The sequence below is a fragment of the Cherax quadricarinatus genome, chromosome 63, assembly GCF_038502225.1.
Source record: "Cherax quadricarinatus isolate ZL_2023a chromosome 63, ASM3850222v1, whole genome shotgun sequence".
In the NCBI taxonomy this organism is placed as follows: domain Eukaryota; kingdom Metazoa; phylum Arthropoda; class Malacostraca; order Decapoda; family Parastacidae; genus Cherax; species Cherax quadricarinatus.
In genome coordinates, this window is record NC_091354.1 from 2054053 (window position 1) to 2073065 (window position 19013).

The window sequence follows — 19013 nt, forward strand, 5'->3', positions numbered from 1 at the left end:
CAGGCGCCACTTCTCTGTGATGGATGCCACTCTCCACACGGTGCTTGACTAGGAACCCAGCATCATTTTTGGGGATGTTTCCCCTTTCGTAGAAATTTGATGACACTTATAACTAAAGGTGAAGATAATGAAGAGAGAGAGATTATTGTATTTCACTTAGTGCTAAACGCTTGTGGGTCATTTAGCTAAAGGACTATGAGAACACTGAGACAAAATGCAGAATAAGCTTATATCACAACACTTTGTGTAGTTATACACAGTGGAACGTTGTCTTGATAACACACGTTGTTTTACAACTTGTCTTTGCCTTCGTTTATATCGCCAGTACTACTTTTCATCCAGTGCAAGTGGTGCAGGCTCGATCCTACGCCCACTATTCGTCGGCAGATCTCTGTTCATTGAGGCTGTTGGTGACTGCCAGATATATAGAGTAGTGCTGTGTGTGATCAACTACAGGGCTGTAGAGGAGCACATGCCAGCTTCGCTGCTCCTAAAGTCTGCCTTTACATGCACTTCTGCAGGTAAGCCTCAGTCGACCCACTTTATGTTAGGGGGGAGCAACATGGTACCTGCATTTCTTGTAACTTCATTTTCTGACATTCCAGAAAATATACTGTTTTTTCATGGTTTATGACCATTGTGAATATAATTTTCTTTTACCCAGTGATAGAGTGAATAGAGAGAGAGAGAGAGAGAGAGAGAGAGAGAGAGAGAGAGAAGGTACCCCAATCAAGGTGGTAGTAGTGTAAGGCAGCAGCATCATTATAGACCCTGGCGGGGTGTTGGTAATCCTTGGATGCCGGAGTTAAACATGTCTCCTCGATATATATCAAATCGTTTACGACTGTGACGAAAGGTGTGGGGAAGGTGATGAAGTAGGTAATAAAAGGTGAAAAGGCAAGACGGGAAGGAGGTGGTACGAGGGTTAAGGTGAGAGAGATAAGAGTGGAGGTTGGTTAGATGGGGGAGGTGAACTGACTGTAGGAACAGTCATATCTCATTGCTGTTAGTCAAGTAAATCCAGGGGGCTCAGTAAAGCGCTGGTGATTCAATAAACTGGACCTACCATTCCCTTGGCTCAAACCACAGTGCCTCCCTTTCTCTCAGGCACTGTGCCATCTCTACGGTCGTAGCGCTACTAGTGAATGCAAGACTAAGGAAGCTGGGTTATCCTTCATCCAGAGTTGTTTTAAGATGTGAGCGGAAACTGATGTCACAGCTATACGCCTTTACCACAATTTTAAGACATGTCTCTAGGAAGGTTATTATCTTCTACAGTCTCTAGAAGAGTAGCTACCATCTCCCACAGTCTCTAGGAAGGTTATTATTACCTTCTTCAGTCTCTGGAAGAGTAGTTACCATCTCCCACAGTCTCTAGGAAGGTTATTACCTTCTACAGTCTCTGGAAGAGCAGTTACCGTCTCCCACAGTCTCTAGGAAGGTTATCACGTCCATCACTCACTACAAAGGTTCTTCTTTTCTTGTTGTCACTAGAAGTAGAAGGAACAGTCGACAAGTTTTTCAACCTCGCTTTTTTGCTAACCTTTAGCCCAAAAAAGTGAGGGTGGTGGGGGTGAGGGTAGGTAATAGGACTATTGAAACCTGGAAAGGTGACGGGGGTGAGGGGAGGTAAGGGGAAATCGCAGCTGAATATCCTAGCAGAAGAGGTTAAGGGGAGGGAGGAGGGCGAGGGAAGGTGAGGAAGGACGAAGGGAAGGAGAGGAAGGAAGAGCGAGGGGAAGTGATTGAGGTCTAGAAGTAAATTTGGGTTTGAATCCCTGGAGACTTTATGGGCACATTTCGCGTCACCGCTCCCTTGTTGTGGATAACTTCTCGGCTTTAGTTGGTGGTAGTGGTGTGGGGAGTGGGGGTGTAGTGGTGTGGTGTGGTGGTGTCGACTGATGTGTAGTGGTGGTAATGGTTCTGTTGGAGGTAATGCCTGTGTAGTTTACCTGGAGTGGCTCCCGGACGTTACCGCCCCCGCGGCCTGGTCCTTCATCAAGCCTCCTGGTTGCTGGTCTGATCAGTCATGAAGAGAACATAAGAACATAAGAAAGGAGGAACACTGCAGGAGGCCTGTTGGCCCATACTAGGCAGGTCCTTTACAATTTATTTATTTATTTATTTAGTAATTTTAGCATACATACAGAGGTACAAAAAAATACAGGTAAGAGCAGCATGCCAAAGCCACTTATATGCATATCATTACGGGCTGGCTTAAAATTAACTTAAGATTAACTAAGCAATGATGTAATCAGTGATAAAACATTATTGTAAACAGATAACAATAAAGCACAAATGAGTATTACAAAGACAGGTCATATGGTTGCATGCATTGCTGTACATTCAGTAGAATGGAGTATTCTGTTAGGTAGTGTATTTAAAAAAATAACAAAGTTAGATTGGGTCCTAGGTTTAACATTTGTGTGATATAATTGTGAGTAACATTTAGGATATACAATTTATAAGGTTCAGTTATTCAGTATTTATTTGGTTTTGAGTGAGTAAGTGATCTTTGAGAAGAGACTTGAATTTATAAACAGGTAGTGTTTCTTTTATATTTACAGGTAATGAATTCCAGATTTTAGGGCCTTTTATGTGCATTGAGTTTTTGCATAGCGTGAGATGGACACAAGGAACATCAAAGAGTGATCTGTGCCTTGTGTTTTGGTCATGTGTTCTGTTGAGGTTGGCAAGGAGATGTTTGAGGGGAGGGTTAATATCAGAGTTAAGTGTTCTATGTATGTAATAGGTGCAGTAATAAGTATGGATGTTTTGTATGGTGAGTAGGTTGAGTGTTTTGAATATTGGTGGAGTGTGCTGCCTGTAGTGAGAGTTTGTTATCATTCTAGCTGCAGCCTTTCGTTGGGTAAGAGAGGGTGTTGAAGAGTCGTGATCCCTTAAAATTGATTGAGTTCTCTCTCTCATTGTACTCATTGTTCTCCTGTTTTTTATTAGAGGTATCCTGCACTGTCTGCCAAACCTCTTGTGTTCGTAAGTAACACTTTCAGTGTGCAGGGTTGGAACCAATTCTTCCAGTATCTTTCAGGTGATGATTATGATGTATCTTTCTCGCCTATATTCTAGGGAGTACAGTTCTTGAGACTTTAAACTCTCCCCGTAAATTAAGTGCTTGACAGAGTTTATACTATTCAATTCAATTCAATTCAAAGTTTATTCTCTATAAGGATTACAATGCTGAGTTTACAGAAATTTGGTTATTGTGTGGTTTACATGTAGTAAAATAGTGATTACAGAGTGTACCACTAGAACACCTAGCATGGCTAGGCATTTCGGGCAGACTTAGTTTTGTTCTTAATTTTAAAATATTACAAATTATGAGGTAAGTTGGTATTATGGCTAAGTGACTAAATACTAGTTTGTGAGTTTAGCAATGTGAATGCTTTTGTTTTGGCACAGTACATAGTTTCAGTATTGGAGTATCACAGGATTCATTATTTTAAGATTGAGGTTAATATTTCTGTTTATGGTCAAATGAGTGAGTGAAAGTGTGAACCACCAGGTGGTATTCGTGTAGTTAGTTACCTGGACCTGGAGGTTATTCCGGGGATCAACGCCCCCGCGGCCCGGTCCATGACCAGGCCTCCCGATGGATCAGGGCCTGATCAACTAGGCTGTTACTGCTGGCCGCACGCAGTCCAACGTACGAGCCACAGCCCGGCTGATCCAGCACTGACTTTAGGTATCTGTCCAGCTCTCTCTTGAAGGCAGCCAGGGGTTTATTGGCAATTCCCCTAATGCTTGATGGGAGGCTGTTGAACAGTTTTGGGCCCCGGACACTTATGGTGTTTTTCCTTAGTGTACCAATGGCGCCCCTACTTTTTATTGGGGGCATTTTGCATCGCCTGCCCAGTCTTTTACTTTCGTAGGGAGTGATTTCTGTGTGCAGATTTGGGACCATTCCTTCCAAGATTTTCCAAGTATAGATTATGATATATCTCTCCCTCCTGCGTTCCAACGAGTACAAGTCAAGTGCTTCCAAGCGTTCCCAGTAGTTAAGGTGCTTGACAGAACTTATACGTGCAGTAAAGGATCTCTGTACACTCTCTAGATCTGCGATTTCACCTGCTTTGAATGGAGATGTTAATGTACAGCAGTATTCCAGCCTAGAGAGAATAAGTGATTTGAAAAGGATCATCATGGGCTTGGCATCTCTCGTTTTGAAAGTTCTCATTATCCATCCTATCATTTTCTTTGCACGTGCGATCGTGGCACTGTTGTGATCCTTGAAAGTGAGATCCTCAGACATTACTACTCCCAGGTCCCTTACATTATTTTTCCGCTCTATTGTATGGCCGGAGTCAGTAGTATACTCTGTTCTAGTTATTATCTCCTCCAGTTTTCCATAACGGAGTAGTTGGAATTTGTCCTCATTGAACATCATATTGTTTACCGTTGCCCACTGGAAAACTTTGTTTATATCTTCTTGGAGGTTAACCGCGTCCTCAGCAGATGACAGCCTCATGCAGATCCTAGTATCATCCGCAAAGGATGATACGGTGCTGTTGTGTATATCTCTGTTTATGTCTGATATGAGGATAAGGAATAAGATGGGGGCGAGTACTGTGCCTTGTGGAACAGAGCTCTTCACTATGGCAGCCTCCGATTTAACTCTGTTGACCACTACTCTTTGTGTTCGATTTGTTAGGAAGTTGAAGATCCATCTCCCCACTTTCCCAGTTATTCCTTTAGCACGTATTTTATGGGCTATTACGCCATGATCGCATTTGTCAAATGCTTTTGCAAAGTCTGTGTATATTACATCTGCATTCTGATTTTCTTCCAGTGCATCCAAGGCCATATCATAGTGATCCAGTAGTTGTGAGAGGCAGGAGCGACCTGCCCTGAACCCATGTTGCCCTGGATTGTGCAGATTTTGGGAATCCAGGTGATTTGCAATCCTGCTTCTTAGCACTCTTTCAAAGATTTTTATGATGTGGGACGTCAGAGCTATTGATCTATAGTTCTTAGCTAATGCTTTGCTGCCACCTTTATGGAGTGGGGCTATATCCGTTGTTTTAAGTGACTGTGGAATTTCACCCATGTCCAAGCTCCTCCTCAATAGTGTACTTAGGGCACGCGAGAGGGGTTTCTTGCAGTTCTTAATGAAAACAGAGTTCCACGAGTCTGGGCCCGGGGCTGAGTGCATAGGCATGTTGTCAATGGCTTTTTCGAAATCTATCGGAGTTAGGGTAATGTCGGAAATCTGGCATACATTTATGGAGTTTTGAGGCTCATTCATGAAAAAATCATTTGGGTCGTCGATCCTCAGACCGATTAGTGGTTCACTAAACACAGAGTCGTACTGGGATTTCAATATTTCACTCATTTCCTTGTTGTCATCTGTGTAAGTCCCATCCTGTCTGAGTAAGGGCCCGATACTAGATGTGGTATTTGCCTTGTTTTTGGCATATGAAAAGAAATATTTTGAATTTCTTTCAATTTCACTAATAGCTTTAAGCTCCTCCTGCCTCTCCTGGTTCCTGTAAGAGTCATTTAGCTTAAGTTCGATAGTTTCCAATTCCCTGGTCAGCGCCTCCTTTCGTGTATCAGATATTCTAGCACTCCTGAGGAGCTCAGTGACTCTTCGTCGTCTTCTGTAGAGGGAGCGTCTTTTTCTCTCCAGTTTACTCCTGCTCTTCTTCTTTCTTAGGGGAATATGCCTAGAACATGCTTCGGCTACCAGGAAGTTGATCCTTTCAAGGCACTGGTTTGGATCCATGTCATTTAAGACATCTTCCCAACATGTTTCGTTTAGGACATGGTTTGCCTGGTCCCAGTTGATGTTCTTGTTGTTGAAATTGTATTTTGTGAAGACACCTTCACAGGTACATGCATTCTGCTGTTCAGGACCCCTATGCATGTACATCTGGACTTCGATTAGATTGTGATCGGAATTAGTTGTTTTTGATATTCTTATGTCTCTTATCAGGTCCTCATTATTTGTGAAGATAAGGTCAAGTGTGTTTTCTAGTCTTGTTGGCTCCACTATCTGCTGGCTTAAGGTGTGTTTTTCGCAGAGACTTAGTAGCTCATGTGTGTGTGACCTTTCATCTGCGCTACCTCCGGGGATTGTTTCAGCTATAACATTATTTGCTACATTCTTCTATTTTGTATGCCTTAGGTTGAAATCACCAAGCAGTAAGATGTTTGGGGATGGAGCTGGAAGGTTTTCCAAACAGTAATCGATTTTCAGTAGCTGTTCCTTGAACTGTTGTGAGGTTGCATCTGGTGGCTTGTATACAACCACAATGACTAGGTTTTGGTTCTCGATCTTTATTGATAGAACTTCAACTACCTCATTTGTGGTGTTCAGCAACTCCGTGCAGATAAGGGACTCTTTGACATACAGGCCAACCCCCCCTTGTTGCCTGTTTTTTCTGTCGCATCTAAAAAGGTTGTAACCACTTATCCATATTTCACTGTCAAAGTGATCTTTTGTGTGAGTCTCTGTGAAGGCTGCAAACATTGCATTAGACTCCACTAGAAGTCCACTGATAAAAGGTATTTTGTTGTTGGTGGATGGCTTAAGGCCCTGTATATTAGCAAATATGAACGAGGTTGTATTCTGTGTTTGTTGGGGGGATTTTGTTATTGGCATTAGTAGTTGTAATTCTGACAGGGTGTATCAGGGAGATAAGATGTTTTCTAATGGTAGCCGTGAAGGTTCTCTTTACATCTTCCAGCTCAACAATTTCATCTGTCTTGAAGGTGTTGTTAGTAGATAACAATATTCCAACCTAGATAGAACCAGTAACCTGAAGAGTATCATCACTGGCTTGGCATCCTAGTTACTTTTCTTATTTCACTACATTTAGGAATTCTTTCAGCACTGCAAAGTTTCTTTTGCAATCTGGTTTCCTTCATCCCTCACCTGGTGTTCTTTAGAGCTCTTCAACAGGAAGAAGTTTAGAGGGAAGATGATGTGAAGATGGGAGGGAAGGAGATGATGTGAAGATGGGAGGGAAGGAGATGATGTGAAGATGGGAGGGAAGGAGATGATGTGAAGATGGGAGGGAATGAGATGATGTGAAGATGGGAGGGAAGGAGATGAAGCAACGAAGGCGGGAAGGATATCAAGCAATAAAAGGGGGTTGAAGGCCATGTGAAGGTCAGAGGGAAGGAGGTGCAGCAATAAAGATGGTAGGAGGTGGGTGATGTAATAAGGTGAGGGGCCAGGGAGGCTGCATCTCTCCTGGGAACCATCACTGACACAAGAACATCCTTAAGGTGGGATATATATAAGCTAACTCTCCTACTACCTTCTTTTCTTTCATTTTTTTTTAATTTCTCTTTCTCTTCTATCTTATTCTTCCATTCTTTCCTTCCTCTTCCCCTCTTTCTTTCCTCCTCCTTCCTCATTTCCTGTTACCTTTCCTCATAATCTCTTTTCTTTCTTTATTCTTCATGGTACTTCATTCTCTTCCTTCCTTCTTTCCTTCCTCCTCCACCATCTACCCTTTTATATATATCATTCCCCCGTCTCTGTGTATTTCTCCCGCCTCTCATTCTCTCTTCTCTCTCTACTTTATTCTCTACTTTATTCCCTCTTCCTTATTCCCACTTCCCATTTTATATTTCTCAGCCTCTCTTAATATTATGGTCAGGCAAAGCGCAGTATTGAAGTTATCGAGTCTCAGCTCCTGGCCCTGCCTCTTGTGGCTTGCCGGGATCACTTCCTCCTAGTCTCCTGGGACCTCTCTTATATGACTGTAAAATTATGAATTGAGTCCAGGTCACTCCACTTCCCCAGATGTTGAAGAAGTACTTCCTGACATCCCTGCGATGGAGGTCCGGACTTGGTTGACCAACTGGTTAATCATACTGTTGGTGCTCGTTGTCGGCCGTCCACCATAGTCACTATATTCTTACTGGTCTGATACTATCTTGGACTCTTGATGTATAAATACCATCCCAGCTGTATTTTGCACTACCATTCTTCCGTCCGTATAAGGACAAGCTTCAGTACGTATGTAGATTTATAACCAACACCTCTATTATTTTCTGGTGTTAATTATAATACATCTTTCTCGCCTGTTATCCGGGTAGTAAAATTTGACTACATGTAATCCAATTAATTTAGTCGTCTCACTGAATTTATACGAGCAGTGAAAGTTGTGTGTACACTCTCCACTCCTGCAGTGTGTACCTGTGAACGTGGTTGTTGCTGTATAGGTATTCTACTTGATAGAGTGAAAGTGCCTTGGTTGTTATATCTGGTTCTGAAGCTCCCCTCAAGGAAGGTTCCTTGATGTTGGTGAGGGGCTCTTGATTTAGGGAATTGGATCTGTGCTCCAGTTCCCCGAATTAAGCCTGAATGCCTTCCACATCCCCCCCAGGCGCTGTATAATCCTCCGGGTTTAGCGCTTCCCCCTTGATTATAATAATAATAATAATAATGGTTCTGAAGCTTCTCTGTTGTCCCATCTATCATGTTCCTGTCATTTTTCATAGAAAGATGTTCACACATAGTTCCTCATTGCATCCTTATATTCCTGTCTCGCTGATCAAATGGTTTGTGTTGCGTGTTGTTCCAGTTTATATTTCTTCAGTTGTTTCAAAGTGAAGTAGTTGAAATTTGTCACCAGTGAACATATTTTTTTTTTTTTTTGCCTCGCCACAAGATTTCGTTTACGTTGACTTGCAGGTTATCTGTGTCATCGTCTTATGACACTCTGATACAGAGTCTAGTATTGCTTGTGAAAGATGTCATTCACATGACAGACAGGCGATCTTACAGTGCAGAACAAGCTACGTGGGGATACAAATTTTTAGCTCTAGATCTTTCGCACTGTACGTCGTCAGGAGCTATGCAGTGTTGTAAGACTAACAACAGATAGAAGGGAATAATTCTCTCTGAGGCCAGGCAGAAGCTTAAAGCGTTGGGTCATGTCAGAGTTACTACCTCCCGGTGTTTTAGTCGCCTCTTGTGACACGTATGGCTTACACTGGAAGGATTTTATTCCAGTTACCTGTGGAATAATAATAATAATAATAATAATAACAATAATAATAATAACAATAATAATATAATAATAATAAAAATAATAATAATAATTAAAAATAAAGCAGTAATAATAATAATAATAACAATAATCAATGTTCTTAATAATATGTAATATCCATGTATCGGTCTCTTTTTCGTTTTTTTTGTCATCTTTGTAGAGAGGGAATACATCATAGTGGTCAAAGTTTGTAGGATAAGACCGGTCTAGACTGTCTACCATCTGTTCTGCTTTATTTAGCTTGGTAACACTATCAGTGGCACCTTCACAGTTGTGTTAACGTTTTGACATAAACGTGAGTTTAATGTCACGTTCATGTCAGATTCTTGTGGGTTGTAAAACGTTAGTTTCTTTTATGGTTCACTAAACACTGAATCTTACTGTGTTCTCTGAGTTTCCTCACGTCTTTATTATCATCAGGGAAAATTCCAAGTTTCTTTAGCCAGCGCAACACGACGCTCATTTACCTGTGATTTTCACACTGGAAAAATATTATTTAGTGTTACAGTTATAATAATAACTTTTTAATCTGCTTTCTGGCCATATTTTACCTGCAATGTTAATTTGGGGTCAGTATTGTCTGTGTCTTGAAGCACTGCATCACCTGCTTCTTGAGAAGCTGGAACACTGAAGAACCTCCGTCACAACATTGACAACATTGTTCTCTCTCCAACCTGCACTGTTTGTTTTACCTTAATAGTAAGTAAGAACCTTGAGTATATTTCTTCTGTCACCGAGGCCGTTCTTTCTGTGGCTTATCTGGAGTCTGTCACCGAGGCCGTTCTTTCTGTGGCTTATCTGGAGTCTGTCACCGAAGCCGTTCTTTCTGTGGCTTATCTGGCGTCTGTCACCGAGGCCGTTCTTTCTGTGGCTTATCTGGAGTCTACCTGGAGGTTGTCCAGTGGGTGAATGTTCCAGCGACGCGGTCTGTGACCAGGCATCCAGGGGATCAGGGCCGCACGCAGTCCAATGTACTAATCACAGTACGACTGGTCGGTCACCGATTTTAGGTACCTCTCCAGTTTCCTCTTGAAGACAGCCAGGGGTCTACTTCTAATTCCCCTTATGCATGATGGGAGGCTGTTAAGCAGTCTTGGACCCCAGACACTTATTGTGTTTTCACTTAGTGTACTTACGGCGCCCCTACTTTTCATTGGGGGGATGTTGCAGCATCTGCCGAATATTTTACTTTTGTTGGAAGTGATTTTTGTGTGCAGGATTAGGACCAGTTCCTGTAGGATTTTACAGGTGTGAATTATGATGTATCTGTCTCACCTGCGTTCCAGGAAGTACAGGTACAGGATCTTATATGTTGTGATCATATCTTCCTGATTTTTCGTAATGTGTGTGTGAGTATGTGTGTGTGTGTACTTACCTATTTGTGGTTGGAGGGGTCGATTCACAGCTCCTGTGTGTGTGTGTATGTGTGTAGAGGAGGGGGTCATAAATCAGGATCTTATTTTGGGTTATTTTAGTTTTTTCATGTGAGGGATAAGAAGGGTGTGTGTGATAATTTGGACGTTCCCCTCATCTCCCCTTACATTACCTGAGGTGAGGAGAGGGAACATAGCCTGGGAGGGAAGATCGAAGATACATAACTTTATTTAGGTACAAGGCCACATAAGTACAGTTAGCATACATAGTAACGTGTGTAAAATAACACCAAGATAACTCAAAAAACACAGAATGACTTATTTCGCCTTTTCCAAATTCCTCTCCCCCTTGAATGGTAAGGGGGGGGAAGTTTTAGGGATGAGTGAGGGGGATGTCAGCCCTGACGTCTCAATCCCCACTCTCTTAGAAACGGAGGCAGTGAGGGAGTTGAGATGGATTAAGAGCCCACCATTCATCCTCTCCCCCTCATCTCTCACGCAGGATTAGGCAAGGCAGAGGGGAATGTGAGGGAAGAGGGATTACCCTCACCGCACCTTAACCTCACAAACTACGCAAAGGACCAGGGCTGGTGTGAGGGGTTGTGCTAGGGCTGGTGTCAGGAGTGGTGCTAGGGCTGGTGTCAGGGCTGGTCTCAGGGCTGGTATCAGGGGTGGTGCCAGAGGTGGTGTCAAGGTTATTGCCAGGGATGGTGGCAGACTTAACAGCTGGGCTGGTGTCAGGGTTGTACTAGAGAACAGTAACTTGATACAGTTGTACAATGGAACAACTGTTGATATTGCTTTAATATAAACACCTGACATGCTGTATAATATACGGTACATGCTGTGGACACTTGTGCAACAATATACGGTACGTGCTGTAGACACTTGTGCAACAATATACGGTACATACTGTGGACACTTGTGCAACAATATACGGTACATACTGTGGACACTTGTGCAACAATATACGGTACGTGCTGTAGACATTTGTGCAACAATATACGGTACATACTGTGGACACTTGTGCAACAATATACGGTACATGCTGTAGACACTTGTGCAACAATATACGGTACATACTGTGGACACTTGTGCAACAATATACGGTACATACTGTGGACACTTGTGCAACAATATACGGATACATACGGATACATACGAGGTTGAGGAATTAACCTGAATTAATTTAAATAAATATTTGCGGATTTTTGCCAGCAAGAAAGTTAACTGAACTAAACTAACAGATACATGTTAGGTTTCCTTCTCACCTGACTCGTCATATTGAAGTGGTGGGATAAGTGCTTGTAATTATCAGATAAGTTGTAAGTGGTACGGTGCTTTCCACACGATAACTTGTTGTGTAAGTTGTGATGCAGTTCAGATGGGCTTGTGAGGTCTCTAGGGAGACCTAATTATATGGTCACACCTGCCTTAGCAAATGTCGGGTAGTCACGCCCACGTCTGAGGTCTTTTGTTCTTAACAGCGTCAGACCTCGGCGTCAGGTCGTAACACGTGGTACATACACCATTGGGGAGGGGGTACTTTGACTACGATATAAGCCCAGGGAACAGCGGGGCAAAGGGGGTTGTTGGTGACAGGTCCGTCGAGCGAGAGCTCTGGACAGCCGCGTGTGTAGTGGACCACGCATTGGGAATCTCGGGTCAGCTGGTCGGTGAATTAAGAGTGAGTACTAGTCCGTGTTACTGATAACATCTACCCTTCCCCCTGGTAATAAGTCTCATAGGTCAATTGTTATATTGTGTAAATTTCCATCAGGATATGTTGTATTCTAGCCCTTTTATGTTATTAAGTAAACTATAGCCATAGTTCCCATTTTTATTTGTACCTTCATATGCTATTCCCTATTTTGTTAAGCACTGGGATATACAGGAGACGTGCTCACTCGCTGGGACACCTCCGGTAGAGTGGGTAGAGGTCTCACATGGTGGCAGCGGTTTAGCGTTTATCATTAAACGCGGCTCACGTGCTTAACGACTGGTCGGTTTTTGCTATCAAAACCAAATATTAATTTCTTTGTGTCGCCTATCATTTGTTTTACCGTTCACTGTGACCGTAACCTTAAGAATAAACCAGGACAATCCTACTCTTATGTTTGTCAGGTGGGTGATGACCAAATATAATTTGCGTAGCAAGACGTTAAATAGTGCAATCAGACGATCCAGTAGGATACAGGTGAAGTTCCTCGTGAACAGAATGGCAGAGGCTAACGTCAATGTTAGTGATCTCGCAGCAGGCTCAAGTGAAGGGTCTAGCAACATGGTTCCACAGCAAGATTCAGTGATTAATGTTAGTGAGGGTATAAATAATCAAGAAAATGAGATTTCAGTGATAAATAATACTTCAGGGGTACATATGTCAGGGACAAACCATCCCCAGGTCCAAGGCTCAGTAACGAATATAGGTTCCACGGTGACCCCCAGTAGTACCACGAATACTATGGCCCCAGTGGTATCTAATACATCTACCACTGCTGTTAGCCCGGGAGTATCAACTTTACCAACCCGGGATGCTACTAACCCCATACCTCCGTATTTTAATAACCCAGTTAATGCTGACTATAGTATGTATCCTTATCTTAACTCTGTGCTTCATAGTGTTATTGCTCAAGTTATGAGTAACCCTCAATCCCCTATTGTTGTACCTGCTCCCCAAGTCCCTGGGGTAGCTGCCTCTAGGGTTCCCACTTCTGCGCCTGGTTCTACAGTTACTAGTATACCTAACCCCTCAGTAACCATAGCTTCCCCTGCTGTGTCAGGTGTTCACCTGCCCAATGCTGTTCCTGTAAATACTAACCAAACACCCACACGTGTAACTACAGCTGGGGAACCATTCAGTATTTCCCCGAATGGGTCCTTATCTAATATACCGGGACTCCCGACCCAACCCCAACTTCTGAGCCTCCAGCCTTCCCAGGTCAATCCTTCCCTAACCAAGCCACTCAACGTGGGTAGAGGTCTCACAAAGTCACTAGACACTTCACAAGATGATATTGGATGAAGTAACGCCTCACCCTCAAGTATGGTTAAAAAAGACATGTTGGTGAACTTGGTGAAGTTCCAGAGTGAAACGTTGTTCCGGATTTGCTCTGTGACTTGTGTCTCTTGTTTTAATAGACTTTTTCAAGTCCTGTTGTGATGGTGTTGTATGACTCTTGAGGGTTCAGCTCTTTCTCGTGTATTAACTCTATAAGCTCTCACAAGAGGCACTCTTGAAGCTCTCGCAAGAGGCACTTTTGAAGCTGTCATAGGAGGCACTCTTGAAGCTCTCACAAGAGGCACTTTTGAAGCTGTCACAAGAGGCACTCTTGAAGCTCTCACAAGAGGCACTTTTGAAGCTGTCACAGGAGGCACTCTTCAAGCTCTCACAACAGGCACTCTTCAAGCTCTCACAAGAGGCACTCTTCAAGCTCTCACAAGAGGCACTCTTCAAACTGTCACAGGAGGCACTCTTCAAGCTCTCACAAGAGGCACTCTTCAAACTGTCACAGGAGGCACTCTTCAAGCTCTCACAAGAGGCACTCTTCAAACTGTCACAGGAGGCACTCTTCAAGCTCTCACAAGAGGCACTCTTCAAACTGTCACAGGAGGCACTCTTCAAGCTCTCACAAGAGGCACTCTTCAAACTGTCACAGGAGGCACTCTTCAAGCTCTCACAAGAGGCACTCTTCAAACTGTCACAGGAGGCACTCTTCAAGCTCACACAAGAGGCACTCTTCAAGCTGTCACAAGAGGCACTCTTTAAGCTGTCACAAGAGGCACTCTTCAAGTTCTCACAAGAGGCACTCTTCAAGCTCTCACAAGAGGCACTCTTCAAGTTCTCACAAGAGGCACTCTTCAAGCTCTCACAAGAGGCACTCTTCAAGCTCTCACAAGAGGCACTCTTCAAGCTCTCACAAGAGGCACTCTTCAAGCTCTCACAAGAGGCACTCTTCAAGCTCTCACAAGAGGCACTCTTCAAGGTCTCACAAGATTCACTCTTCAAGCTCTCACAAGAGGCACTCTTTATGCTCTCACAAGAGGCACTCTTCAAACTGTCACAGGAGGCACTCTTCAAGCTCTCACAAGAGGCACTCTTCAAACTGTCACAGGAGGCACTCTTCAAGCTCTCACAAGAGGCACTCTTCAAACTGTCACAGGAGGCACTCTTCAAGCTCTCACAAGAGGCACTCTTCAAACTGTCACAGGAGGCACTCTTCAAGCTCTCACAAGAGGCACTCTTCAAACTGTCACAGGAGGCACTCTTCAAGCTCTCACAAGAGGCACTCTTCAAACTGTCACAGGAGGCACTCTTCAAGCTCACACAAGAGGCACTCTTCAAGCTGTCACAAGAGGCACTCTTCAAGCTCTCACAAGAGGCACTCTTCAAGCTCTCACAAGAGGCACTCTTCAAACTGTCACAGGAGGCACTCTTCAAGCTCTCACAAGAGGCACTCTTCAAACTGTCACAGGAGGCACTCTTCAAGCTCTCACAAGAGGCACTCTTCAAACTGTCACAGGAGGCACTCTTCAAGCTCACACAAGAGGCACTCTTCAAACTGTCACAGGAGGCACTCTTCAAGCTCACACAAGAGGCACTCTTCAAGCTGTCACAAGAGGCACTCTTCAAGCTCTCACAAGAGGCACTCTTCAAACTGTCACAGGAGGCACTCTTCAAGCTCTCACAAGAGGCACTCTTCAAACTGTCACAGGAGGCACTCTTCAAGATCTCTCAAGAGGCACTCTTCATGCTCTCACAAGAGGCACTCTTCATGCTCTCACAAGAGGCACTCTTCATGCTCTCACAAGAGGCACTCTTCATGCTCTCACAAGAGGCACTCTTCATGCTCTCACAAGAGGCACTCTTCATGCTCTCACAAGAGGCACTCTTCAAGCTCTCACAAGAGGCACTCTTCAAGCTCTCACAAGAGGCACTCTTCAAGCTGTCACAGGAGGCACTCTTCATGCTCTCACAAGAGGCACTCTTCATGCTCTCACAAGAGGCACTCTTCAAGCTCTCACAAGAGGCACTCTTCAAGCTCTCACAAGAGGCACTCTTCAAACTGTCACAGGAGGCACTCTTCAAGCTGTCACAAGAGGCACTCTTCAAGCTCTCACAAGAGGCACTCTTCAAGCTCTCACAAGAGGCACTCTTCAAACTGTCAGAGGAGGCACTCTTCAAGCTCTCACAAGAGGCACTCTTCAAACTGTCAGAGGAGGCACTCTTCAAGCTCTCACAAGAGGCACTCTTCAAACTGTCACAGGAGGCACTCTTCAAGCTGTCACAAGAGGCACTCTTCAAGCTCTCACAAGAGGCACTCTTCAAGCTCTCACAAGAGGAACTCTTCATGCTCTCACGCGACTAGTAGTATGACTTAAAGTTTTCCCTGAGGGTCAACAGAAAAGCAGGTTCCTGTTGCAACGTAACGGAAGAACAACATCCAGGGGAGTGACGAAGACCTCCCTGTGGACTCACGTTCCATGATGTGTCACTGAACGGAACAATGGTCTTAAGGAACTCTCTCAGCAACACAGACTGCAGCACAACATTCACAGCCGCCAGAAAACGACTTGATTGCAATCATGGTGAGCAGTATCGACAAGATGAGGAATTACACACATGTGCAATACTTAGGTATCTGTTGCGAAGACGTTTCGCCCACCAGTGACTTTTTCAGTTTAATGTAGAGATGATATACAGTGACTAAAGAAGATGAGGTAATCGGTCCCCTCATTTTTCACTGCCTTCTATGTATAGTTCTGAAAGGCTGAGGGACTGATCACTCCATCTACTGTCTTCGTATATCATCTCTGTATTGAATAGAAAAAGAATTAGTTAACGAATGACTACCACTTTATGATCCTAGTACAGAAAGAGGGGAGAGGAGGGGATGCTACTTCTTCAAGTGGAAGATAATGTATACCATTGCATTTTTAGCCAGTGTGGGAGCCCGGTGATCATCAACACAAGAAGCTTGCCGTCACTAATTACTGTAATAAGCAGGTGTGCTGGACATGTGGAGAAGACAAGTAGGTGCGGGGGAGTAGGAGAGAGGGAGTGAAGTAGGTGCGGGGGAGTAGGAGAGAGGGAGTGAAGTAGGTGCGGGGGAGTAGGAGAGAGGGAGTGAAGTAGGTGCAGGGGAGTAAGAGAGAGGGAGAGAAGTAGGTGCAGGGGAGTAAGAGAGAGGGAGAGAAGTAGGAAGCAAGGTAACAGTGTTGATGGGAAGAAAGGTGACAGTGTTGAGGGGAAGCAAGGTAACAGTGTTGAGGGGAAGGAAGGTAACAGTGTTGAGGGGAAGCAAGGTAACAGTGTTGAGGGGAAGCAAGGTAACAGTGTTGAGGGGAAGCAAGGTAACAGTGTTGAGGGGAAGCAAGGTAACAGTGTTGAGGGGAAGCAAGGTAACAGTGTTGAGGGGAAGCAAGGTAACAGTGTTGAGGGGAAGCAAGGTAACAGTGTTGAGGGGAAGCAAGGTAACAGTGTTGAGGGGAAGCAAGGTAACAGTGTTGATGGGAAGCAAGGTAACAGTGTTGAGGGGAAGCAAGGTAACAGTGTTGATGGGAAGCAAGGTAACAGTGTTGATGGGAAGCAAGGTAACAGTGTTGATGGGAAGCAAGGTAACAGTGTTGAGGGGAAGCAAGGTAACAGTGTTGAGGGGAAGCAAGGTAACAGTGTTGAGGGGAAGCAAGGTAACAGTGTTGATGGGAACAAAGGTGACAGTGTTGAGGGGCAGCAAGGTAACAGTGTTGAGGGGAAGCAAGGTAACAGTGTTGAGGGGAAGCAAGGTAACAGTGTTGAGGGGAAGCAAGGTAACAGTGTTGAGGGGAAGCAAGGTAACAGTGTTGATGGGAACAAAGGTGACAGTGTTGAGGGGCAGCAAGGTAACAGTGTTGATGGGAAGCAAGGTAACAGTGTTGAGGGGAAGCAAGGTAACAGTGTTGAGGGGAAGCAAGGTAACAGTGTTGATGGGAAGCAAGGTAACAGTGTTGATGGGAAGCAAGGTAACAGTGTTGATGGGAAGCAAGGTAACAGTGTTGAGGGGAAGCAAGGTAACAGTGTTGAGGGGAAGCAAGGTAACAGTGTTGAGGGGAAGCAAGGTAACAGTGTTGATGGGAACAAAGGTGACAGTGTTGAGGGGCAGCAAGGTAACAGTGTTGAGGGGAAGCAAGGTAACAGTGTTGTGGGGCAGAAAGGTAACAGTGTTGAGGGGAAGCAAGGTAACAGTGTTGAGGGGAAGCAAGGTAACAGTGTTGAGGGGAAGCAAGGTAACAGTGTTGAGGGGAAGCAAGGTAACAGTGTTGATGGGAAGCAAGGTAACAGTGTTGAGGGGAAGCAAGGTAACAGTGCTGAGGGGAAGCAAGGTAACAGTGTTGAGGGGAAGCAAGGTAACAGTGTTGATGGGAAGCAAGGTAACAGTGCTGAGGGGAAGCAAGGTAACAGTGTTGAGGGGAAGCAAGGTAACAGTGTTGATGGGAACAAAGGTGACAGTGTTGAGGGGCAGCAAGGTAACAGTGTTGAGGGGAAGCAAGGTAACAGTGTTGAGGGGCAGCAAGGTAACAGTGTTGAGGGGAAGCAAGGTAACAGTGTTGAGGGGAAGCAAGGTAACAGTGTTGAGGGGAAGCAAGGTAACAGTGTTGAGGGGAAGCAAGGTAACAGTGTTGAGGGGCAGCAAGGTAACAGTGTTGAGGGGCAGCAAGGTAACAGTGTTGAGGGGAAGCAAGGTAACAGTGTTGAGGGGCAGCAAGGTAACAGTGTTGAGGGGAAGCAAGGTAACAGTGTTGAGGGGAAGCAAGGTAACAGTGTTGAGGGGAAGCAAGGTAACAATGTTGAGGGGAAGCAAGGTAACAGTGTTGAGGGGCAGCAAGGTAACAGTGTTGAGGGGCAGCAAGGTAACAGTGTTGAGGGGAAGCAAGGTAACAGTGTTGAGGGGAAGCAAGGTAACAGTGTTGAGGGGAAGCAAGGTAACAGTGTTGAGGGGAAGCAAGGTAACAGTGTTGAGGGGAAGCAAGGTAACAGTGTTGAGGGGCAGCAAGGTAACAGTGTTGAGGGGCAGCAAGGTAACAGTGTTGAGGGGAAGCAAGGTAACAGTGTTGAGGGGCAGCAAGGTAACAGTGTTGAGGGGAAGCAAAGTAACAGTGTTGAGGGGCAGCAAGGTAACAGTGTTGAGGGGAAGCAAGGTAACAGTGTTGAGTGGAAGCAAGGTAACAGTGTTGAGGGGAAGCAAGGTAACAGTGTTGAGGGGCAGCAAGGTAACAGTGTTGAGGGGAAGCAAGGTAACAGTGTTGAGGGGCAGCAAGGTAACAGTGTTGAGGGGAAGCAAGGTAACAGTGTTGAGGGGAAGCAAGGTAACAGTGTTGATGGGAAGCAAGGTAACAGTGTTGATGGGAACAAAGGTAACAGTGTTGAGGGGAAGCAAGGTAACAGTGTTGAGGGGAAGCAAGGTAACAGTGTTGAGGGGAAGCAAGGTAACAGTGTTGAGGGGAAGCAAGGTAACAGTGTTGAGGGGAAGCAAGGTAACAGTGTTGAGGGGAAGCAAGGTAACAGTGTTGAGGGGCAGCAAGGTAACAGTGTTGAGGGGAAGCAAGGTAACAGTGTTGAGGGGAAGCAAGGTAACAG

The 19013-nt window shown here is 44.6% G+C and overlaps 1 protein-coding gene across 1 annotated transcript in view; it reads left to right on the forward strand.

Annotated features, from left to right (window-relative positions):
- LOC128698240 (uncharacterized protein DKFZp434B061) overlaps nt 1–19013 on the forward strand; it is a 774041-nt gene that overhangs the window by 86838 nt on the left and 668190 nt on the right. The gene's annotated exons all lie outside the window — the stretch shown is intronic.